Here is a 26,199-nt window from a genome sequence, read left to right on the forward strand (position 1 = left end):
TACTGGACTTAAAACTTATTCTGAAACAATGAAATAGAATTAACTCCCCAATCCCTTTAATTGTCTTGTATTTATGGCAGCTGGGGATTGTGTGGCATGAAAATTTAATCTTTATATTTTTTTCATGATGTAATAAAATACCCCAGCCCATTACAGATTTGTTAGCCAAACAGACAAACACTATTTTAATACTTACCTTTTTGCTTGACAGATACATCCCCTAATCCCTCCCCCCCCCCCCCCCCCCCCTTCTTTTGGCTGTAGAAATGGCAGGTAGTTATACTTTTCCTGAAGAGAGTTCAGATAAACCCTTCTTTTCATTGTTTTAGAAGACAGGGACCTGACCACCTCCCTTTCTCCTTCAGCCTCCCCCAGGAATGTGAAGGTTTGCCCTTTTTTCTATGTAAATATTACAGTTCTGTGATACAAAAAATCATCTACTTTCTCTCCTGTGGCCACCCAAACACTGCTGGAATGAAAGCAAGCCTATTATTTTCTCTACACTTTTGAGCTGTGTTTTTTCCACAACACTCCCCCTTCCTCACCAGGAGAGAGCACAAATGTAATCCTTGCTACCGCAAATCCTGCAGCCAGGTTTCTTGCATTTGGGGTTAGTTAGTACAAAGGAAATGGGTGGAGCACATTGGCTATGATGCATGTGCATCTGTTATCTGTGACAAGTCAAGGTTAGAAAAGTGATAATGGACAGCTGTCAGATTGTCTATCTGCTTCTGTAGTACATAGACTTTTCCTTCGAGCTAGGAAAGAGTCTATTAGCACTGTTAGCTTCCTTAGGTTTAAAATATAGGAGCGTCCATATGTGGTGGTGGTGTTGTTTTTAAATACTAAGAATAGTGAAGCAAAGGGAGAAAACACTAACTAGTAATTACGTGCCTGCAAAATAGTACAGGTGTCACTTGCCGTTGTATTGCATTGCAGTACATGTGATTTGTTCCTGGCTACCATTTTTTTCAGAGGTACGTTATTTTCAAAAGTGTATCATGTAGTTCATATGCTGCACTTAAAAAAAAAAAAAGTCTGACCTGCTGCACAGATGTAGACTTAACTGTACAGTGCACGGACTGTGGCTTTTGGTTGTGTGATGGGAATGGAGCTATGTGATCTGCCAACCTGGAAAATAGCAACACTTACCCTCGGAGCAGTTCTCCATTCTCTCGGTAGGAGAACTAATAAATTCTGGCGTGTTTCCAGATCGAGATGGAAGTTTACAGTGTTTTTATTTAGGAGATGCAGGATATCATACTGAACTGCAGAGCAGTAGGGGGGCACTGGTGAATACCAAAGCCAGCAGTGCAAACATGAAAGTTTAATACGTGTGTTGTCAATTTTTCTGTTAAGTGATAGCAAATGAGAAAATCACTAACTTGCTAACAGTTTGTAAGTAGCATGTATAGCTAGTAATGTATACGTCTTTAAGCATCTTGCCTATGTTGTTTGTGAATTTGAATGGCTTGAGGAGGAAATGGGCATTCAGAAGTTTCACAGCATATTTTAGGATGTGGTAATTTAAAACCAGATAAAAATCATTGACATGTGTAGGGAGGCAAATCGAGCAAAGAAAGATGTTTAGACGAAGTAGAAAATAAAACTGTGCTAGCCATCTTTTAGTCATCTATTTTAATATATCCATATAGCTGTATATTTTCTTCCTCATTTTTTGCAGAATCTTTTTATTGTAATAAAATTTCTCCGATATGAACAGAAAAATCTGGAATTAATGACATTTAAACATAAAATTAAGTTTAGGTTCTTGTTTTCAGAGAAAAGAATAAATTGTCTGGCATCTGTCATTTGAGGAGGAAAACCAAAGTATTACATTAATGGAAGGGAGTAAATCTTGGGTACTTGGATTCTTTTACAAATCTTTTTTATTGATTTATCTTTTCTTAATAGAGATTTAATGGTTGTACTCCTTGTATCATAATTGGTGGATATTTAATTGAATGAATTCTCTAAGATAGTTTACAGGCATGGATGTACATTAATCATGCTCTTTAACTTAAAGGTATTTTAATTGTATGCTATCAAAACATAACTTAGATCAAAGCTCAGAGAAGGAGCATGGTCAGATAAGAAGTTTGCTTACTGCCAGAGAAAGAGGATAGGAACTGATGGGAAAAGATTAAATTTGCTCAGAGCCAAAGCAATCATTCAGTTGTTTTTTTCCCTAGTGACTGGACTAATCTGCTTTTGCTAAAATCATATTTTAACGTTTTATCTTGAAGAGACTGGTGAAACTAAAAGGTCATGAAAATGCAGTTTAGATACCTTCTCAGTTTACATTCCTCACTCTCTACACTGATCTAGAGAGTGAGGAACTGCTGCTGACAGATTCGAGTATCTGATTTTCCTCAGGACTTGGAACCTCAAGAGAACAAATGACACAAACTTTTTACATCTGTTTTTTGAGAACTCCAAAATGTCTGCAAAATAAAGAGATGTCCTCAGCTTCTGAACAAAGGTGACGGAAGGTAGGTTATGAGATGTGGGGCCCTGGAGCTGTGGGCCTGACGGACCAAATTCCTGGTTCACAAACTGCTTTCTGGCTGCAAACAGTCCTCTCACCACTGAGTATGGCACAATCCACAGTGGCAAATCTACTCAGTATCAGACCTTGTCAGCTTATTTTCTCAACTATCTGTGGTGTTAGTGAGCTATAAAGAGAGCTGGCTTTCAAGTGAGGTTGGAAGGGAATTAACCTTTTGGAGGAACAGTTGCTGGAAACTTCGTGGTTTGCTTTGACTGGCAGAACCTTTGAGATTTAGACTGTTCTTGCTTACATGTGGCTAGCTATGTCTCTAACCTAGTTAGTGTTCTCTATAGCTAGCTTTTGACTTACCGTCGTAGGTAAAATACCAGGAACAGCACAATGCCAATCGTTCTTTTCCTCAGACCAAATTTGTAGCACAACACCAAGGACAAGTTATCAACTCTACCTTTTTAACTGTTTTGGGGACTTGAATTGATCTCTGGGATGTTTTGTATACACTGATAATGGTACTTAAAATTGCATTGATATGTCTGGAATATTTTCACAGGATCACAGAAAAATTTAGGTTGCAAGTATTCTCTGGAGGTTGTCCTGACCAGTCTCCTACTCCAACTTGGCCAGCTTCAAAGAAATTCTCTGAGGATGGTGGATTCCACAGCTGATCAGTTTACATTAGTGTAGATCTACCCTCACTAAATTTGCTGAAGATGTTGAGTTGTTGGTAGCCTTGGTGGGGAGGCCGCAACGGAGGTCTCTGTGAGAAGAGGTTGGGGCTGTGCTGTGACACAGGGCTGGTTCAATTTTTCTAATGGTAGCCTATACTTGTATTCTAGGGAATAATCCCAACCAGTGCTGGCCCATTGAAATTTACTTTTATATTCCTGTTGGCGATTCACTTGTTGTTAGTGGTATCATCCTCCCGCTAGTGGCCAGTATTTGATCCCTCACTGGATTTCTGTAAGCCAGTGGTGCAGTAGACAGCTGTAATACACTCCGTCTTTCCACTTTAATCAGGAATAGAAAATTCAGCCAGTGAGTACCTGGGTAATTTTTACATGCAATTGAAATTAATTTTGGCTCTTTAGCTCTTAGCTTTCTGCAGTTACAAGCATGCATGATTGTAGTGTTTTAATGAAAGGTGCAGTCAGATGTTTGGGCTTTGCCTCAATACTGAATGAGCAGGTCTACAATCAGAGAGCTCTTTAGTTCAGTTCCACCTGTCTTTTTCAGTCTTCTCACTGGATGGTAAGGCCAAGGTTGCTGAGTGCTGGCTGGTGAGTTGCTTGCTCAAAGCTCCTCTTGCTTATGAAACACGGAGATTTGGGCTAGCCTGTGCTTGAGCTTCTCCAGCTTTTTTTCCTCTTGATTATCCTGCGAATGTGTTCTCTTCAGGCAGATTTTGTGGCCTGTAATTATTTTGCTGACATGGAGGAAGCCTGGTCCAGGCTCTTGTATGTTTTCATGGTATTGTCATAGGCCTGCCTTCTTTTGCTGAGTTGCAAAAGTAAGCAGATTGCTGTCCAGGAAATCTGAAGATATCCCAGTCTAAAGATAGTCTCGTGCTTTGTTATCTTTTTTCATTCAAGGCTTTTTGTTGTCAAATTTGAATTTGCAATTTAATCCAATTATTTATGCAATGGAAATAACAATTTGTGTGGAGAACAGATGATTCCTTTGCTCTTTGAAGCAACTATTAATGAACTTGAAAAGTATTACTAATTCTTTCAGAAGTCACCTTTATTTATTTCTTTAAAAAAGCAAAGCAAGACAAAACAACAACAAAAACCAGTTTGTTCGGTTTTTCCATCATGGTTGGGTTTTCTAGACCTCTGAAAATTTTTGTTATCCTCTGGACTTCCTATAATTTATTCATGACCTTTTCAAAGTGTAGTGTTGAAAATGTGATGTTGTTTTGTAGCTAGGGTCTCAAAGGGCTCAGGTACGGACGAATACATTGTCTGTGTGCTTTTATTTAAAAATCCAGCATCAGATTTGCCTTTTCCATGAGAATGAATTCAGCTTGCTGTCTGATGCCACCGCCAGTTTCCTACAGAACTGTTCCCTAGCCTAAAGTGTAGCACTTGCACTTGTCTTTGTTCAGTGAAGTCTTGCTATTTTTTTCCCTTAGGCAATTTCCCCAATTTCTTGCAAGTATTTTTGAAATATATAGCAATTTTACCAGTGATTCCACAGGTACAGGAGTCCAAGTGACTTTTCTTTGCATTAGTATGCATTCATCGCCGGTCTTTTCTGGTGATAGTTTTCCTTCAGATGGGAAGATGGCAGATTTCACTTGCCCCTTAAAAAGGTGTCATCTTTTCCTGAGTAGTAAGAGATTGTCTTTAAAACCATCTTCACATCCACGCTTTTCTTTCTAATACATTTAAGGAATAAATAACTTGTTTTGTAACTGGAAAACTAAAATTAAAAATACTCGAGAAAGATTGGCAAAATGAGATCTATTGTAATAATTACACGACACCTCTTTAAGATGAGCAGTAGAAGGGCTCAGTATTAGTTGAGGGTTGCATGGTTATATTGTTAAATGGATATGGGAGGACCATGCCTCTTCCCTTGACAGAGTTTGAGGCAGCTGCCACCATTTTCTTTCAGCCCTGGTAGAATTAAGCTGCTCTTGCTCCTTTTTCTTTTGGAATAGGGACTGTCTTAATTACAATTCTTTTTTTTTTTTTTTTTTTTCTGTCAAGATATGAACAGTTAATTGCCGTTGACTTCACAGTAGTTCCAGTATGAGAGACAGCATATCTTTGTTGTGAGACTGATCTCTTCTCTATGTGATACCAGTAACGAAAGGCTGAATTTTGTCTGAAAGAGAAGAAAATTTGTAGAGTATCATGAAGTTCTCCTTCAAAGTTGAGCAGATGAACACCTCTATAGTTTATATTAGCTTAGGGGAGACAAGTATTATGCCAAACCTGATTATATGCACATACTGGTTGTCTGTCTAAATAGGTTTGTGAATGCTGTGACATTGTCCATGCACAGAGGCAAGTGGCCTGGTGGCCATGTGTATGCCTCAAAATAGTAGGAAGCTAATTGCCCTTCTAAATCTAGTGCTGGCTCTCAATAATTAAGAGCTATTGGAAAGTGCTCTGTAGTGTTGTGCAAGATGCAATTGATAAAGGCTTTATTGCAGGTTTTATGTGTTTCCTGTGTTAAAGGTTTACAAGGTAAACCATAGAAAAATAAAACAAAGCATAATCAAAAGCTGAAACAAGCAAAATAAATGATTCCCTTTCCTATACCTTGAGTTTTTTTTTGTTTTTTGTTTTTTTAATATATCAGTATTACTGGTCAGTTTTCTATCACAGATATTACAGAAACAGCCCAGGGACGTATTTTCTGTTGTGTTCTGCAACCTCACTGGCATTAGTGAAAGTGTGTATATATTTGTCTGAGAATGAATCAGACAAAGATAAGAAGTGAAATTCTTCTAATACACATTTATTCAGATAACTCACTCTGTGTAGAAGAACCATGTATTCAATTTCTTTGACAGCCCTGAAAGGCCTGCTGAATGTCTCTGTATAAATCCCAGCAATCTAATATATTTTCATGTTATTTATTGAAAAAATGAGAGAAGGTGTTTCATCTTATAAACAGAGTATATGGATTAACTCCCGGGAGCAGAGGCAAAAGATGTGACAAACGGTTTTCATCTATTTCCACACAGACATTACCATCTTAATTGTATAGAGTGCTTTTTTTCGACAAGGATAGAGACAGTGTTGTGAGCCACAATAATTTCCAGAACAAATCATGGAAATCCCATCGCAGGTCATGGCTGGGTCGATTGGTTGAAAGTATTCAACAGCAGATGAGGTCAGAAATGTGGCTCCCTAAGAATGGTACTTGGGCAAGGAAATGCAATATTAAATGACTAGTCCTGTAAAATACCTGTGGACTTTTTAAGCTCAGGTGAGCCCAATATCATTTGTACCTTGTGGTCAGAAATGTCTCCCTCAGCATCCAAAAATGTGAAGGAAGTTCAGGATTAACTCAAAAGACAGCATCCACCTCCATGTGATCACCAGCTCACCAGCTGGGTCACCTAGATCTCTGTGAAGCCCCTGAGCCAGGCCCTGCCTAGCTTGTAACATTTGGCAAAATTTTGAAACCTGGCTGTGTTTTGAAAGGTGCAGGTGTTCGTGTTGTTCGTGACCCCCTTCTCTTATGTCCCAAAGGGATGCTATCTTTATTTTTTGATCAAGGGGTTTGCACACTACAATGGGATCTTGCCCCGTTGTATTATCTTCTGTTCAACAGACTCTTCTAGTGCTCATTTTCTTAACCTCTGCATTTGATCCTTCCTTATATATATATATATTTCTTTCTAGTCTCCTCCTTGAAAAAATGAAAAAATTTGCTCTGTTTCTTTTTTCGTTTGTTCCTCATGCTTCAGTGTTTCTGCATCTCACCAGTGCTTTGGTACTGTAGGTATGTTTCCAGCATCTGTCCCATGTTTCCAGATTTTTTTTATTATTATTATTATTTTTACCTGTATGGGGGCTTTTTGCCTCCTTTAAACTGCTTCTCTAGCCATTCCTGCCTGAACTGAAAAATCATATCAGGAAATGAAAAGGCCACAAAGATGATCAAGAAACTGGAGCACCTCTCCTGTGAGGAGAAGCTGAGGGAGTTGGGACTGTTCAGTCCAGAGAAGAGGAGGCTCAGGGGGATCTTATCAGTGTCTGGAAATTCCTGAAGGGAGGCTGTAAAGATGATGATGGATTCATGCTGTTTTTGGTGGTGCCCAGTGCCAGGATAAGAGGCAGTGGGCACAAACTGGAACACAGGAGGTTCCCTCTGAACATCAGGAAGCACTTCTGTACTGGGCAGGTGACTGTGCACTGACACGTTGCCCAGAGAGGCTGTGGAGTCTCCCTCCTTGGAGATGTTCACAAGCCAGCTGCCTGGGCATGGTCCTGGGCAACTTGCTCTAGATGGTCCTGCTCGAGCGTGGGACATTGGACCAGATAACCTCCAGGGGTTCCTTCCAACCTCCTGAACTGTTCTGTGATGCCGTGAAAGAATTTATATGCCTGCTTTGCGCATTAAATCATTGTCCATTGTTAACTTTCGACTAGGGGCAGAAGACTGAGTTTTATATCTATTTTTATTTACCATGTTTTTAATGAGGAGGGGAAATAGGCCTTTTCAGAGGAAATGTAAGGGGATGAATAAAATGCATTAGCTATTGCTCAGCTGCATAGAGAAAGTCTTGGGGCCAAATATCATATGCCTAACTCCCCCCCCCCCCCTTTTTTTTTCTTTTTAATGCATTGAACTCAGCAGTGAATTCAAATCTACAACACACCTGGTTAAAGTAATATTGGGGACCTTCCCTTTCCTCCTGATTACACTTCAGTCTACCTCCAGATTACAGTTGTCAACTGAACTAAGAAGTCAGTTTGTCCTGTAGCTCTAGTTCTGAGTATCCTAAAATGTTACAGACTTGGTGATATGTCTGAGCATAAGTTTGACAAATAAAGTAAAATTACTGACTAACGTTTGGGAGTCAGCAGCATTGAATGTTGTTTGTATCCGTGATCAGATACAAGCAGTTACAGAAACAACTTTGTGGATAGGAAATAAATTAATGCAGTTTTGTAATCTCTAAGCACATGTTTTTGTGAAACAAAGCACCTTGTCTTATTTCTGCTGTTGTAATTGATTCTGAAGAGATCATGACTCCTAAGAAGATAGATAAATAAATAAATAATCCCTGTAAGTTACTCTGCTAAGCTTTCATTTAATAATATGTATACAGAGAGAGAGAAGAGCATTTTTTTACTTTTTCAAACCACTTGCTTTTTTTTATGTGTCAAAAATCAAGATGACAACTCCATGCACACCAATGAAATCTAGAGTGACAGAATGGGAGCATGGGGATATTGCTTTCTCAGGAGTATGAGTCTGAAGTCATAGGAGTTGGCAAATGAAAAAGTGGTTTGGGGAGACTTGATCTGAATCTTGCTGATTTGGTACCTTGTTGTTACAGACCTGAGAGCTAGCGTGTTTTAAATTCTCACCCTAGCTTCATCACTCAGGTGCTTTATGTTGTAGTGGTTGTGCACTTTGCTAAATACAGACAGTAAATAAAGAAGTAAATGATAAGGTAAAAAGAAGGGGCTCTGAAAGCTCTGCTAAGCAAACAAATATGCAGTCCTCAAATTCTATGGCTTTGAGCCCCAGTAAGAATATTTGTTTCCAAGGATTTGCTTTGCTGGGGTGGGGATTGAATTTGGGACTTACTCAATCCTGAAAACTCTTAAGGAAGTTGAGAAGAAAAGTGATGAAACATGTCATTTCTGCCACATCTGACACTTGTACTGACATGGTGCTTCCACCAGGCCCCGGATAACTTGCTGTGAAATACAGGCACCTCTGTGGCTTTGTTTGGGCCTATATTGCCAATGACTAGGTGCATGCATTTTTGCATCTGCTTGGAGTCCCTTGATCCTGTGATTTTACAGTGCTGGGTTAGAACAGAGTAAAAACCACAGTGTGAAGACTTTTCCAGGAGAAGCAATTTCATGGGATTGGTTTATTTTTCTAATTTTTCATGGCAAAGGTCACAGCACAAAAAAAACCTGTCTTCTGTGAAATCACAGAACTTCACATCACCACCTGTAGCACACAGATTGCTATTAACTTTCTTATGCTGGATAGTATTAATATTGATTATATGATTTCAATATTAATAATTTAAAGTTAAATTTTAAAGTAATAATAAAACTGTGAAGTCATAACTTTGCATCTAGTGAAGGAAAGGTAAGGAGGAGAGCTGTGTAAACAAGAAGGAAGACTGGGGAAAGGAAAGGGCAGAAAGCAGGCCTAGGTAACGAACTGCTGCTTCTTCGGCTGTTCCTGGACATGGTCCCACACTTCTTCATACTCACATTTTCACGTTTGTTGTGGAACACGAGCCTTTTCCTAGGGGCATCAGAGAGGCTTTGTGTTTGTGGAAGCTTTTGTATATATTATGCTGATAAAAGGCCCTGGTTCATGGGTAGATGCTGACTGTGTTTCTTTATGGACAAATGGTTACTGAAGACCCAGCCAGCCTTATTCTAGTGCCAGCTGCTTTCCCCAGGTGTCAGCCTGAGGCTATTCCTTCCCACATGTTCAGCAATTTCTTTTATCTCAGTTGTGGTACCAGTATGCCTTATGATGGCGTTGCCACGTATAATACATTCAAGGTAGAAATAGTTCTTTAATTTAGCCTAGCCATATGATAGAAGTGTCTTGGGTGGTACATTGCACGAGTTGGCTGTTGTGAAGCCTGCAAAGCACTCTCTGCTATTCTATCCTCCATCTTAGTAATACTTTCAAGATGCAGAGAATCCTTTTTTGATTTACAAGGAATGTGTGGTTGATATTGGTGAAACGAGCTGGTGGAACATTTCTGTTATATCCTGTGGTTCAATGCATAAAATATTGATGTTGGCACATTCTGCTGGATTTTTTTCCCCTTCTGCAATTAGGGTTCCTACTTCTGTAACCAATGGCTTTTATGTTTGTGTGTGCTTGGCATTTGGACACTGATGGTGGACCACGTCTAGACTCTTTCCAACTAGTCTATATGTTCTTCTTCAGAGTTCTAGTGATTATTTAGTTAGGAGAGTGGAGGTTACATAAAACCTTAAAGATATATTTACTCTTCCATGCTGAAGATGAATTTACTCTTCCATGCTGTTATATGGTTTTCTGTTCTTAACTTTCATGCTCTGGAGTGATTCCAATGTGAAGAGTGAGAAGGATAAAGTTTATGCTAAGTGAGCTCTAGAAGCTCCATTATGTTTTTAAGATCACAAATCTGATGCATGGCACGCTGATCTTTATTCTTCCTATAGTACAGAGCAATGCAGTTGTATGGAGAGAGCAAAAATGTTTCCCATGTGCCTGATTCTGGAGTTCAATGGAGGAAGTTGGTGTAAGTACCAGAGAAAGATGTTGAGAAATCTACATAAAGTGCCTTTATGAACCTGTCTGTCACATTAAAAGGCTGCCTGCACACCTGTGTGAGGGGGAGGACAGCCTGGCCCTTTTTAGTGCTCTGTGGTAATTATGAAAATGGATGTGCCTGCTACATGCTGTCCCATGAACTGAGAAAATCCTGCTTGGACCAATTACAGTAGCTTCAGGGCACCTTTGCACTCTTCTTCAGCGCTCACCGTGCTTTATTGTCTCAATGTATAAAGTCCAATTGGGAATGAACTTCCAGAGCACTAGGAGCAGCGATTATCCATCCAGAGTCTTGAGTATTCAGCAGCTCTGATCTTCTTCTAGGTAATGACAAGGGGGTTGGGGTCTGGAAATAACTTCTGCTGCTGGATGAAACCCCAGTCCAAATAAATGTGGGAACTGTTGGTCTAGAAGCATTTGCTTCACTTACGTGTAAAGTGATTTATTTATTTATTTAAGTGTTGTATCAAGTTCTGTCTATTCAGTAGCTTCCTTTCTCGAGTTCAATTTTCCAACTGGAAGTACTGAAACTTTTTTTTTCCCTGATGTCTGCAGTAATTTTTTTTCACTTTCCTGGTTTTAGGCTATCTCTCCTTGTTGTTCCTTTTTACTGCATTTATACGTTATCTCCTTCAATTTTCTTCTATCTCTTTGAAGCATACTGAATTTTAATGACTATGCAAATTAACATTAGCCTTCCCCATCTACTTGCTGGCCTGCTGTAGTTCTCCTCGTGCCCTCTCGACATTTTAAGCTTTACATCCAGATGGTGCTGGCTGGGAAAGAGAATTTCTCTCCCATGCAATTTTCACAGGGAGGAAAATATTCTCCCTAGTTGGTGTGCGTGTGGGGGAAGGGATTAGAAGGAGGAATTATTTTGGTACTAAGGTTGATCAAATGTTAATAAAAATAGAATTTTAATGTAGTTTAAATACCTGTGAGGAGAAACAGAGTGAATAGTACCACTGAAAGAAAAACAGGTTTTTGTTTTAAGCTGTTCCCTATGCAGCAGCCTTCCTGGGCTGTCAGGGTGTTCAAGGTTATCAGCACAGCAGGAACCTGTTTTCCAGCTTTGTAGGCAGCTGGCAGAATGCAGGTTTTCCCAAAATTTTAAATCAGCTCTATTTACGGTAGATACATAGCAACATTTCTTTTCCTGTTGAAAACAGTGGTGGTGTTAGAGCTGAATACTCTAAATTGCCCATAGATCAGGATAAGAAATACTGATGCAGAAAGAGTTCTGTCTGACAGACCTGTACCATTTTTCCGGTAAAGTGATGGCATTCCTTAAATCTTCTACTTGACTTTTTTTTTTCTTTTTTTTTTTTCTTCCTGCACTAGACATTCCTGGAGCATGGCTTAACTTCATCTTACAACAGAAAGCTTTGTCTGGCAACAGTGAGACTACCATGTAAATTATGAAGCATTAGTATGCATTTCTTGTAAACAAACTTGCCAAAAAGTTATTCTGTCATAGTGAATAATATTACATGTAAAAGAAGACGTAGCAAGCCAATGAAGTCTCAAATCAAGCATACATTTTGTTGGGAGGTCAAAGGTTCTGCAAACTTCCTGAGGGATACTGAACATCCCTGTGTGCAACCAAAGATCCCACTCTTCCCATTGGTCTTTAGCAAGCATCAGTGCTTTCAAAACTACTTTATGCCCAGCAAAACAGAAGGCTGACTTTGCTGTGGCTATTACCAGTGATTCTAGCCACATAGCTATAGCAGAACAGTGCTCGACTTGCAGAATACTTCGAGTGTCTTGCAAATACGTGGCAAACACCACTGAAGATAACTAAGGGTTGTACACCACAATCTGTGAATATGCTCAACTTCAAGGAGTGCATCCTATGTGTTTAAAGGTTGCCAGAGGTTACAGTTACCATGAATTCCCCTTACAGACTGGAAGTAGTTCACAACTGCCTGTTTGTTTTATAGCAGTTCATTGAATTTATGAAACAAACTAAATATCTAATGGAAGTCTTACCACTCTTCAACTGTCTTAAGTTTCTTTTTTTTACATTTGCAATTATGCATTTTCATTCCTTTCTTTTTCATTGACTTCCTTCTGTGCTTGCAGTCCTTTCCTCCTTTCCTCAGTTTTCCCAGCATCATTTGAGAATTGGTAACTGAGGGATATGGCTTAAGCCGAGCATCAAATTGTGTGCTTCGGACAGCTGCCAGCTTTGGGCACACGTGAATAAGATCATTACAAATTTGGCAAGTGCTAGCTTAATTGCCAGTATAAGTGCCTTGACCCTCTGTTGCAAGAATTGTACTGTAGTTTTATTACAAGCATTAAATAAAATTGAGACCACTGTACTAGACTGTTAGATTATGGCCATTTTCTGATTATTATATACACATAAGGACAAATACTTAGTTACTTAGCTTAACTTATTAAAATACTTAGTTATTTAACCAAATAAGATTCTTGTACTTTTAAAGCAGACCTTCTTTTCTTCCTCCAAGGTATTTTAAAATGTGAATTTAAAATTGCTTGTAGAAAATACTGACTTCTGCTGTCAGAGTTTAAAAAAAAAAAAGCATGTGTGTAGCTACAAATTAAGACCACAAGTCCAAAGACAAATTTGATGCCATTCAACTAAATGTCTAGATAACTTGGCCATTTCAAAATGTTATTCCCATGCTGTGAATGGAAGTGTTTTGCTTGCCTTGTTTTAAATGCCAAAGACTTGACTTTACTGACGTCATTTAGTAATGCTTTTGCAGGCTAACATAAAACCTTAGAGCAAAATTGAAATACAAGTGGAAGTGCATTTTATATCTAAATGCTCTTCCCATTTAGGAAATATTGAACCAGGAAGGGTTTTTATAAAATAAAATAATTTTAATTAGTAATAATTAACAAAACCCTTGCTTTTTTAACACAATAAATCAATTGATCATTCATCAGTTAACATAATTTTGACAAATCTACTGTAAATCTGAAACAAACAAAAGTCTGCTTGTGAGATATAAATTCCAAATGTTAAGTGAACCAGAAAGTCTTCCTTTTCTGCAGTGATAACGGGTAAGGCAAACTCTGAGATTAGTTTGCAAGGATTTTGAGGAGCACAAACCAACTGGTGCATCACTAAAAGCGCAATCTGAAGATTTGGAGAGTACAAAGCACTCACAACTTCAGGTGAAATCACGAGTGGAGATATATGGTAGTACTGTCCTTGGTATTCAGCAGGGCAATTGGAGAGCGCAGCATTGTTGGCAAAGTAGGTTTCTGCCACATCCCGGTGTGCTGGGGAGGGTTGACAGGGCTGCAGAGAGATGTAGATCTAGTAGAGATTGGTAAGTGCATTTCTGCAGCTTAAGTGTCAATTTCTTTTTTTGGGAAAGCAGACTGCCTGCTAATGATGGGCATGTCTGCAACGTGCAGGACCAAACACCTGCATTGAAGCCCACTGAAGATAAGTGCCTTCCACGTGTAGACCATTACTTTGCTGGAGGAGAATTGTGCTCCCAAATCACCGTGGTCCTGGGACATTGTATTTAAGTGTGAATAGGTGTATATTAAACACAGATTGTCCTTATTTATTGCAGCACTTGGTAGAAGATGATAAAATATGCTATGTTAGGTTCTCTTTTCTCCTGCGGAGCCCTCTGCCCTTCTGAGTTTTCCTTCAGTATCCTTGGCGTAGCTCCAAATAGCTTCTTTGATATTGCTGTTCATTTTCTTGCCTTCTCTGAAGTAAAGTCTGCCTTCAAAGCAGTCACCTGAAAAGCGTTGCCAGCCCCTCCCCAGTGGCTGAATTTAGATGTTATTCTCCAAATAACATCTCACTGCATCTTCAAGTTTTGTCAGTTTATTGCAAATTTACAGATCTCTTCAGAACAGCTCACTCTCTGTAATTCTTACTTTTTTTCTTTAAGAGCTCGTATCATTCCCCTTCATATTTATAAATGATTATTTTGTATTTATTCTCTAACTTCTAAGTATCCTCCTGTCCTGTTCAAGAGGTCAGCGAACCTTAACATTTTGGTTGTGCTGCACCTCACTTCAACTGTGTTTACAGAAACAAGATGAGGCTGACAGTGTTTTAGCGGGAAGCTTTCACACATTAAAGGTATAGGCTTAAAGATGAGGATGAATTCATGCAAAAGTGAAGTTTCTAGAGCAATCTTTTATCTGCCTGTTTGTATTTCTCCACTAGAAGCGTTCTTCATTTTGACACTGATGCACCTGGGTGAGTGGGAGGGAATATAGTCCGTCTTGTAATACAGGATAATGTACAAAGGAGAGTTGTGCTTGCCACATCTAGTCATCTTTTCAGCGTTGCAAAGAATATGACCATGTGAAAAAAGATCACTGCTTTGTAATGCTTGCCCTTAATAGCAGAGACATATCGCAGAGGCTTTTCAGAGACTGTTCCTAAGGCCCATTTGCAGACTGTGTGCATGTGGCTAGCTGTGTGCAGATGGCTAGTTCCACAAGGAAGATCCACAGCTCTCCATGCAGAACAAGAGTTTACCCTGTGCTTGCCAGCATCTCACCAAAGGTATTGAAATTACTGTATAACCTGCCTGTGATCATCAGCTTCCCTCTGGTTGGTAACCACGCTGGAAAGCTAATCCCATCAATTGGGTTGTGTTCTCCTGGTGTTCCCCAAAGTGAAAAGGAGAACTGCAATTACTTAGGTGCTGCCTTTCATCATCATCTGGCTTCACTTGTGCTGCTATATACTGCACACGTGTTCCCATAGAGGCAGGCACAACCCTAGCAAGAGCACTTACAGTGCTTGTAAATCTTCTGTTCATTCCAACTCTGCATAGCAGACCCGTGGCAGCTTTGTTGCTGTTGGAGCTGAGCAATCACATATTCAGACTCAGTCCTGTCTGTCTGCGCATCAGTGAGCATATTGCTGTGTTGTGACTGCTTTGCAAAAACTGATGTGCATATGAACAAGGTTGTTGTTTTTTTCCCCTTTTCATTAAATTCTCCAGTGTTACTTCATGAGGGGGCTCATTATTGCAATTAGTTGCAAAACTATTTAGATAAATAAGTTGTGATACCACTGAGATACACAAAACGTTTGCATGTTGAGGGTATAAATAAAAGTGTGTGTGCATGTTTCTGATCTTTTGTTTGCCTAACTGAATATGGAATACACAGGGAGTTGTGTAATTCCTTATGATTTGGAAAATAAGTCTTTGAATGTTATTCTCATGTAACAGGGCTGGCCGATGGCACAGACAACTGTTATCTGCAATGTATAAATGAAGTGATACATATGTGAGATTTGTGTCTGCATCATTCAGAATGAGAATGTCAGAGAATATCACGTTTGCCTCTGGCACAAAGCCAATGTTATAGGCAGTGGAGTAAGCAGCATGTGGATCTTTTTGTAATGAACATAAAGCCATGTGCCAACAACTTGTTTTGTAATCCGAGTGGATAATGTGCTAGGTAAAGTGGTGCAATACAAAACAAACAAACAAATTATGATGTCTTCTTTCCACAGAAGAAGAAAAAAAGCAGATGAACTATAAACAACAGTATCCCAAGTCTCAAAAGCTAAAAGAAATGCAAACAACTGGTGGGTGGCCTGATATCAGCTTGAGGTGAGCAACAAAGGAAACTGCTGGAACAATCAGCCCAGACAGCGAAACACAGGTTAAAAATATTGGAAGTCATGAAGATATCTGATTCCCACTGTCAAATGCAACTTTTGGTGAGTTTTAATATGTATGGTGCTTTTGAAATTATGAATTTTGTCAAATCCCTATGCTGCTTTTCTGAAGTAGCAGTTTCTCAATAATTAAGACAGCAGTCAGCTCTTCTGTATGAACTGCTTTTTTTCTCCCCTTGATATATATTGCTCAGAAATGATTCTATCAGCTTTGGCTATAAATCTCAAGTTCACGACAATGGAAATAATTTTGGGAAACAAATGGCAGTCTGCAAGCTATAATATTGGCCATAAAAAATAAAATTGTGACTAGAGTTCAGATGTCACAAATCTTAGTGAATGTGGAAACTGGGAGTTTGCAAAGCTGTGTGATATCATCCATATGTATTTTATTTTTGGTCTTATGTGTATATGCAAAGTTAGTTGTAGGTCTGTGGCATATATTATATATATTGGATATAAACCTTGTAAATATCATGAGACCTTAATGTTAAAATGTTTTCTGCTGTTCTCTACAATAGCTGGGTTTAATTGTATCTGTGACTGGGAAGGCATTGCCATGTTAAAATAGTTTAGGCAGATGCTTCAGTCACAAGGGAAGGCTGTTTATCATAAAGAGTAGAGCGGTTGATGTCATGGTCAAATGGCTAGAAATGGGAAGAAGGTTGCTTTTCCAGTATGCTTGTCCTCTCTCTCATCCCCACTTACCAGTTAGATTCTCATGGAAGTGTTCCTGTGTTCTTTTGCTGGTGTCACGAATGAGCTCCTTCCTTGAACTTACCCATAAGAGCACCGTATGCCTTGTAGTACCTTTCCTGGAAACAAATAACAATGGCTGAAATAAGAGTCATTGAGTACCTGAGTTTTATATATATATATATAGAGAGAGAGAGAGAGAGAGAGAGATAATAATCAAAGAAATATGCAGAAGTAGATACGAGAGCCAATGACTTGAAGCCCTGAATAAGTTTATCACTCTTGACGCTTACTGGTAAGTAGGGAGAATAGTGGTCCAAATCTGTCTGAGAAAGAGAGACATTGTCCATCTGTCAGCTGGGGAGTTTTTAATAAAAAGAGTTACATTATCAAATCGGAGGCAATGAAATACTCTTGTTCCTGTTTGCTAATGATGAGTTGAAAGATGTGTGTCCAGTTTATCTGTAAAATGCAATTTATTCTGTGTTATTGATCCTCTGTCCTGAAGAAAGGAGAGGGGCTGCTTCCCTCTGTAGGTTGATGTAGGAGGCCACTTTCCATGTTGCAGTCCCAAGGAGATATCAGAAACCGCGTATTCCTTGGTGGAAAAGGCACAGAGCTTTTCAAAAATTTGGCCCTCTCCCAGTTGAACAATACTGACCTCTAACTGGAGCACAGGGGGCACTTGCTGGTTACCTCTGCAGTTCTGAGAAGTGAGCTGAATTTGTGGCTATTGGCAAAGAACCCAGAGATCTCAGCTTGCTTGCTCGAGCTAAAATCTGGGTTTGGCTTTTCTGAGTTCCTGTTGTCTTCTTCCTTCTCAACTTCCCATTGAACTTCTGCTTTGTTTACACTTATCCCTTGGATTCGTTATTTGCCTGTAAGCAGAGAAATACCACTGATAGGCCCTACCCCATCCATACATCTAGGTTTCCAGTTTTCTACAACAGAGGAAGCTTGAATCAGCATTTTTCAGTTTAAAATCTCTAGAAATTGAACTTGACTGTTTAACTTTATAAATGGTGCCCGACAGATGAAAAATTTGAGGTGATATTTTAGTTAATTGTATCTTTGTGTACGATTTAGAGTGTTTGATGTCATCTTGATGCTGTGCTGTTGTGGCTGGCTATTGAGATGGGGTAGAGACCTTAGTGTTGCTGCTGGAGAACGATCATAGGATAGGCCTGTTTGCATATACATGTAGTGTATACCACCAGATGATGTAGCTAGTACATGGTGTGTAGCTTGATGGAAATGGGACGTGACGTGCATTTTTGTTATGAATATGTAACAATTACTGACCGTGTTTCTTTGTAGTCTGTGTTGGAAGCTGGATTTTAAGGTAAGTGGCAAAAAGAAGCGGTTGTGGAAAATCCTGTTACAGCACTTCTATACTTTCCAGACTTAGTCTTTTTTGTAAAGGCTTTCCTTAGCATAAAGTTTCCTTTTCAGCAATCTGTGTGGCTTTCTTCTAAAAGAACAATTAAAATGTTGTTTGCTGTGATGGTAGTGATGTTTGGTTCCTTTTTAAATGTTACTTAATTGTGTAATTTTAACTCAGAGATAAATGATTCCAGAGAAACTTTTACTGGGGCATTGAGACTGTGTGGATATTCACAGGATGATAATAAGATAAGCTTTCTTCTAATTATAACCAAAGGGAAAATCAATGAGCGACATGGCACATACTCCTTCGGTAGGAAAAATTGATGAAATATGCAAATAAATATTGCACTAACATGACCTGAAAGCATGGATATAGGAATATGGGCCTAGAGGACACACTGAGAAGGGCAAGTTGTTGGACCATATGTATTGACAGCTGTCTGTGTTGCATCAGATGTAATACCAAGGGCATCAGCAAAATAATTAATATGTATATAAATCAACAGACAGAGAAAAGGTAGAAATGCTGTTATTGTAAAAAGTGAAATTGTAAATATCACTACAGTTTAGCCGCTTTCTGAGTAGAAAGAATTGAGTCATTACATTAAAAATGTAGTTGTGAAATAAACTACACGTATATGCATACACATGAAGTAGTGTGTAGCCAGAAGGGGAAGGGTCTTACCAAGGAACTTCTAGTCTTTGTTAATGTCAGGGAGGCTACCTGTGCCTGTGAGATACTGCATAATGGTGGATTGCCATCATCAACAGAAAAATTAGAGGAAGATGCAACAAAAACCTGGTGACACACTGTGCAGAAAAGAATGGAAAATTCTAGGGATCCTAGAGGAGACTTAAAACCTGACTGTGAGGAGCTTTGTCCTTTTACAGAAATCCCTCTGTGTACCTTGGGCCAGGAGAATTGTGTGTGCTCATGATGAAACATCGGTGAATTCAGTGATCTTCTCAGATTTACATATACTAGCAATCATGTAGAAGATTTAAATCAGTGACAGCATTTGTACTGGTCATATCCTAGCACTTTGCCTCTCAGGTATGAACACACATGATTCAAAATTCCACCCAAGTTTTTTGTTGATGGAGGGAGACTCCTGGCTTACTTTTGTCTATCTAATTAGCAAAGCCAGATTACAGTTGTTTGAGGGGTGTATTTAGTGGTATGATTTTCCTTTTTTTGTAGTTCTCTTTATCAGAAAATTTCTAGGCACTTCTGAAGTTTCACATCAATTCCAAAGCACTATGTCTACGTTGCACCACATTCTACTTGTGTTTTGTTTGTAACATTACTAAACTCAAGGCTGTGAATTTAAATATAGATATTCCCCAAGGAATTATTTATTTGGAATTTTGTGTGGTTTTTTTTTGCGTGTGTTTCCTGTCAGGTGTTTTCCCATCACTTGAGGGAATCACTCTTCTGTCTCCTGCTACAAGGCTAACCAGATTCTGCTCTCATTTAAAAACACTGAGATTTTGAGTGCAGTCCATTCAGGTACAGATTAAACACCAGGTGGAATTTCATTTAGTACGATATTTTTAAAAATGGGTCCACTTGGTATGGCTTACTCCACCTGTTGTCAGTGCCTCCACATTGGTGAGGAGACATTGGAGGTGGGAAGGTATCCTGACAAGGAGAGGAAAGAAGTCCTTCCACGGGCTCTTGTTTAGGCAATGCAATGGACTTTCATCCTTGGCAGTAATTAGCCTGGCTTCAGCACAGGCTTATCATGGGGTCAGCACATGGAAGGAAGAGCTGGTAAGACTACTAGCTCATCACAGGTAGTTAATGAGCAGTGACTTAATATTGGAAGCATACTTTTGAGCTGTGAAGGGCCTGTGTCTTCCAGATTTTCTAGGACAGTAGAACCCCTCCCATAGTATTTTGTATGTTGTTGTTAGTATACTGCTGCTTTCTGCAGCTCACACTTCTTACGTCTGAAGCAGTATATGTTCCTAGACACAGTGGTGCAGAGGTCAATTTCTGAGGCAGCATAGCATTGCTGGCAGCTGGAAATCAGGTTTTCTGGGCATGTATTTTTTGTATCCATGGATCATCGTAATGTTTTTGTACAGACAGGCCTTTGCTCGTCAGACATCCCTCACAAAGCAAGCAGAATCCCTGTCATCTATCATAGGGAAAACTTGCTCAAGACTATTTGTTTTACAAATAGTTGTGAAAATATGACTTGGTTGAAAATGAGCAGTACAAAAATCCATGATATTTGTAATTCAGTTGAAAGCTGACCTTTTAAGGGAAGCTAGGATAAAGGTTTTACTTCTAATCTTCCAACTGTGACTTCCATTCGCCGTAGGATCTAACTGCCTGAGAGCTGACTTAAAACCATCCTTTGGTGAGGTGAAAACAAATACAGCAGGTAAGAGGCAAAGCAGGAAGGCAAATAATGGGAGCAGTTGTCTTCAGGAAAATCTTTGCAAAAGCATCACGACTGGCAGACAGCAAGAATAAGAAATTGGAGGATGGGAGATTTTTTTTCTTTTTTTTTCTTTCTTTTTGTGGTGGGAAGAAGGTCTTCTGAAGCCTCTGCTAATGAAGCTGAGTTAGTGCAGAGACAGCTACAGAGAATAACACAGGAGGAATTGTGTAACATTTTTCCACAGATACATCATAAGAATTGTGGTAGCACACCTCAAAGTTTGTTTAAAACACAACTATTCCCTAAGGCATTAAAGCAGGAAGAGTAATGTACCCTTACTTGTGGAAGGAATTAAATAGATTGTAAGCAGCAGTGCTCCAACCTCTTGAAGAATGCAAACAATTCCTTACAGCTGAGATGATCTAATATTAGTCTAAAGTAATGGCCTGATTTTTTTAATTTTTTCCCCCCTTCAACCTGTTATCCAGTGATTCTTGGAAAGGATGCTTCTGCAGGATTTTGTGTTGCAGTTTGAGCTTGCCTTCTCATGTAAGGCATTCACACTGGTGAATTCTCCAACTGTTTTCATCCTTACTTGATATTGCAGTGATTTGATGCTGTTGCTTGAAGCCCAGTGTTGGCTGAATGGAGTCTTGGGTACAGCTGTGGGAGCACTAGAGGAATGAAGGTATTTCTGTTTCCCTCACATGGTATTTCCTTTGGCCTGGGTGTCCTACCTTAATATTTTAGATGCGAAACAATTATAGTTTAATTATTCTTTTGGCAAAATGTAGTCATAAATAAGAGTGTTTCTTCAAAAAAACAAACAAACAAAAAAAACCACCGTGTTTGTATTCAGAAATAGCATTGTGTTTGACAAAAATTATCAATAACTTGAAAAATGGTTTTTCATCTTGCCAGGATAGTGAAATGAAAAATGTATGTTTCAGCTTTCTGTAAGATTAAGTGAGGAAGAGACAGAGGGAGAGGTTACCATACTGTAAATTTTCTCTACGCAGCAGAAAGAGCACAGCTGGAAGGGGTGCCAGAACAGATTCTCTTTATATAGTTCTTTTGTACAGTGTGAAGTACAGACGGAGGATATTATGTTTTTATGTTTAAAGCAAGCATTGCTTTTACCTCATGTGGAGAATCCTTTGTGCATTAAAAACAAAACAAAAACACCACAAACACAATTCTGTAGGTAAGTACATGGGTTCATGCAGAACTGTATTAATATCCATCCCACCTTTAGATTATTTTGGTGGTTGGAGTATGGAATGATTAAAAATGGAAGCAGCAAAATGCTTTCGTGGATATGGAGAGTTGTCTTAGAAATGAAGAAACTGCTACATATACTGCAAATGAAAGTTCTAAGTGTTTATCACTTCGTGACAAGTATGTTGAGGTTGCCCAGGTTTTTAACTCTAGCATTATCAGAATAAAAATCCTAGTGTTGGGGATTCAGCTGCTATTCCAGAGTGCATGTTGGGAACTACCTAGTTTAAATCCAGATCAAACCCATCACATCTGAAGGTGATGTTTACTTTCGTTCTTGTGTGTGTATAATATATAATGTACGTATACATAATATATATATATGCCTTGCTTAATATTTAGGGTATACAGAACAGTGACCTTAAGAAGGGGAGATGCAAACCATTAAGGTAGCACGTGTGCATATTAGGAGGGCTGTTTTTTTTTTTTTTTTTGATCTGAACAGCTTGTTTGAGCTGCTGCTGCTGTGTAGTGCCCGTGAAGCAGAGGACTCTTGTGGTACAGCAGATGTCCTCCATGAGAAGAAAGAGATGGGAGGGAGGATTGGAATTGAAAGATAATCTGGCACAGGAGGATGGGACATTTGCAAACTGTGTCAGCAGCACCTGCCAGGAGGTGATCCTGGAATGGCACGATGTGGTAACGCTCGGCAGAAACGAGGATGGGAAAGGAAATCTGGGATGTTTTTTCTCAAGCATCTTACTTTGGAATTTAAAAGCCCATTTTACAGTACATGAGAATTAAGGCATATTGTTATGACAGTTCAGTTTTCCTGACATGATGTATCTCAATGGAATACTTGTTATGGCCCTCCTTTCTTGCGTGCTTGGGATTGTAGGCCCCCAGTCTGTCATTTTGGGTGGCAGACTGGCTTAGGTGTTACTACACCTCCTTTCAGGGGGTCTTACCCTTTATGTCTCAAAGTGTCCTTTCAGCTGCAGTGTGGCCATGTTGTGAACCTGCCCTGGTCTCTCTTAAATAGAGACTTTTAAAGACCAGATCAGCTTGTAATAGAACCGCACAAATGTTACCCAGATGTGGCTAGCTGGGCTGTGGGAATGAGCGCTGGGGCATGGGCTGCGACGGGGATCCTGGCAATACCTGAAGTCAGGATTGTTGTGAAAAGCTTTGCAATGGAAAACTTCAGCTCTTGCTGTGGGCTATGGAAGTACTATTTTTTATACAAGGAATCTAAAGTAAAGAGGGGCTAAGGACTCTTGTATGCCAGATTGTTTTGCTGAATAGAACTGTGTTAAAACAGCTTTGTTTCAGCAGACCTGAAGGCTGTTCTAACGCAGGAACCAAAATAAGCTGTGCTACAACCATAAGCTATCATATAACTATATCTGCGCTTGCACTTTCACCAAAGTAACTGGAAATCCTCCCTAGCATTCATGCGGCTACCAAGGCTGTTTCAAAATTATTGCCTTCACAGGAGGGCACCAGTAAGGGGCTGGGTGGGAGCTGGCCCCAGCTCTCCCCTCTCACAACCACCACACCATTGCACTGTTCTCCTTCCACACTGGGAAAGTGGTTTCCGAAACCAGTAATGGAGAAGTTTTTGGAAAGCAAAACTGTTGATCAGATATCTAAGCTCATTGAAAGGCTTGGAGACTTAGGATATAGGCTAACTTTAAAGCGTAGAGGAAGTTTTCAAGGAAGTCCTTATGCAGCAAAGCCTTTTCTGCTTTTTGTGCCTTTGAACAATACTCCTTCAAATCTCTGTGTTTTAAAGGATAACTACCAAGGAAATGATATATAATTTTTGTCAGCTACATAAATACAGTTAAATTCTCCATAACTGTAGCTTCATGGTTCAAGACATCTAGTCTATAGAAGTTACAGCTATAAAAAATTACGAAGCAACACAAGGTTAGGTAAGATTAAGGTTAAATTATGCCCAAGTGAAAACATCCCCTTTGACAAGGGGTGGTCATGCTGTTCTGTAACCTCTGAGCAGTATCTAACTGTAAGAAATGCTGCTTTTCTAGCAGTACTGAAGAAACATCTGTTTACTATTAAAGCATATAAAGATCTTTTCTTATTGATTACAGAAACAGAATAGAAATTAATGTATGCATTCCCTGTGTTGGAGACTCAGTCTGTTAGTGTGAAGGGGTGTTGTTGAAACAGCAGGACAGATGCCAGAGAAGCTGGGGTAGGGCTGTGGGTGGGGTGGGAGCTATTTTAGCAACTTTCCTCTGCAGCAGCCTGAGCTCAGTGGCTGGGTAAGGTGGCTGAGAGGCTGGGTGCAGGTACTGGTGCAGCTGCTTCTCCCTGCCTGCAAGGGGGCCGTGCTGGCAAGCTTGTGCTGACACAGGGCACTTGATCTCTCAGCCACCGCATTACCCCCGCGAGTTTGTACCTGCGCAGACACCCTCGTCTCTGGAGAAGGGGTGAGCTGTCTAGGCTAAAAACAGCCATTTAAAATTAAGAGTAATTACCAGCTTTGCATGAGACAAAATGCCTCTGTTTCAAGATGGATACTTCTTGGTACTTGGGCTATGTAGAACAGGAGGGTAAACAAAGTGGGATGCTTACCACACTAACACCTCTGGACCTTGCCTTTTAGCTTCCCTCCATTGTATGGTCTGTGTAAGAGGAAGAGAAAGAGCAGGGTCTGAATCATGAGCAGCTGCAATATACAAGGTTGTTTTTATTAAGAGCTCTTCAGTTCTGGTTTTAAAGCTGAGTGAATCTGAGCCTATTAACTTCTCAGTTAATGGCTTCTTTTCTTCAACATCTATTTATTTTTTTTTTTTTGCATCCTTTATTAGTGTTTAAAATAGATCTAGTGTACAAATGAGGAATATATGATTGCAACCTCATTTTGTTCCTATGAATTCATATAAAGTGAACATGCAGTATGGGAAAATATTTTGAATAGTTCTTTTCCCCCATTTTTCAGAAAAATGGGATTTTCCTCAAAAAGAATTAAAAAGTTTTAAGTAAGCACTTAGAGTGGGGCAAATTTCTGAAAAGCAGATTGCACAATGAGGGTATAGTCTCAGTAAAACCTTTAAAGACTCGGAGTAAGCACACATAGCTGAGTGAAGGTCAGGGTCATAAGTACGGTCAAGAAGTCATAAGTAGAGACAAGTTCTTCACCATTAAGGGATCTAGAAAGCGTGCAAGACAGCATAAAAAGCAGGCAATGTAATCGTGGCTGTTCCAGTCACTGAGCAGGAATGCTGCTGCCTGCTGCAGTAGTGGAGAGACTTGCTGAGCAGCCTGCCGAAAACTGAATTATGAGAAATGAAAAAAACGTGCTACTGGGTTGCACTTAAGAACAACTCTTTCCATAACGCTTATATTGTGAGAGAATTTTAAAGTCTCTTTAAGATATGAAAGTTAGTGTGATTGTTTCAAAGCTATTGCTGTTGATGATAAATAATTTACCTCTTTAAAGCACTGATATTGCTTATCTTTTATGCATCCTAGAAAACAGAGACCAATGGTTGTTGGCTGTTGAACACAGAATGAGCAATAGATTGCAATACATACACCTGTAACAAGAAGGGTGTGGTCTGAGGTCACTTAGATTAACCTGTTGTGTTTGTCACTTTGTGCGAAAGGTTAGGTGTCATTTCTGCAAAAGTCTTTGTGTGTGCAGTGACCATGGTATCCATAACATCCAAGATGAGTTCAGTAGCATTGTGAAAAGTGTATGGCTTCTTCAGTTAAAACATGAAATGGAGGATTGTGCTGGAAGAGACAAAACTGATGTGTAAAAGGGCAACATTCTTTGCACTGATATGAGGTGTCATTTATTTCATGCTCATCTAAATCTTCATTAGCTGTCTCTGCTACCGAAAAGAAGTCAAGAGTCTGTTATGAATCTTATTTGGTCTGACTGCCAGCATGGCAAAATGTAGCTACATCATTTCCATTTGTTCTGCATCTAGAAGATTTTCTTCTAAATGAGAGCTAGAAGGAAGGTGTTTATTTACGTGTATTAGGTTTTGTTTTCCAGTTATGCAAGAGCAGAATGACTGGATTCACTTTAGGGAAAATTCATGCGGTGAGCTTTTTAAAGGAATACAAAATGACACAACTGAGGTAGTGCTCACATTTTGTATTCCAAACCTGAATTTTGCTCAGCCTATGAGTCCAATTTTAGAATTTCCCTGAGTTTTCATGGCTATTCATCTAGATTTTAGGATTTTTGAAAGGAAAAAAAGCTTTTTTTTTGGGGGGGGGGGGTTATACTTTCATTCCTCTAGTTCTATATTTAATACCCATTTGAAGGAGGGGGGAGCAATAATTCGCAAAATGCCTTGTGTTCTTTTTTCCAT

At 39.4% G+C, this 26,199-nt stretch overlaps 1 long non-coding RNA gene across 2 annotated transcripts in view; it reads left to right on the forward strand.

The window, feature by feature from the left end:
• The window catches only part of LOC310893412, a 69,124-nt gene extending 43,132 nt beyond the window's left edge, over window positions 1-25,992 (forward strand). For both annotated transcript variants that reach the window (XR_014578964.1, XR_014578965.1), the window contains exons 2-5: window positions 15,984-16,193; window positions 20,564-20,626; window positions 21,234-21,314; window positions 22,350-25,992. This is a non-coding gene — a long non-coding RNA (uncharacterized lncRNA). The remainder of the gene's footprint in view (window positions 1-15,983; window positions 16,194-20,563; window positions 20,627-21,233; window positions 21,315-22,349) is intronic.
• Window positions 25,993-26,199: the final 207 nt, after the last annotated feature.

Source organism: Anser anser (genome assembly GCF_964211835.1).
Source record: "Anser anser genome assembly, chromosome: 2".
Lineage (NCBI taxonomy): Eukaryota > Metazoa > Chordata > Aves > Anseriformes > Anatidae > Anser > Anser anser.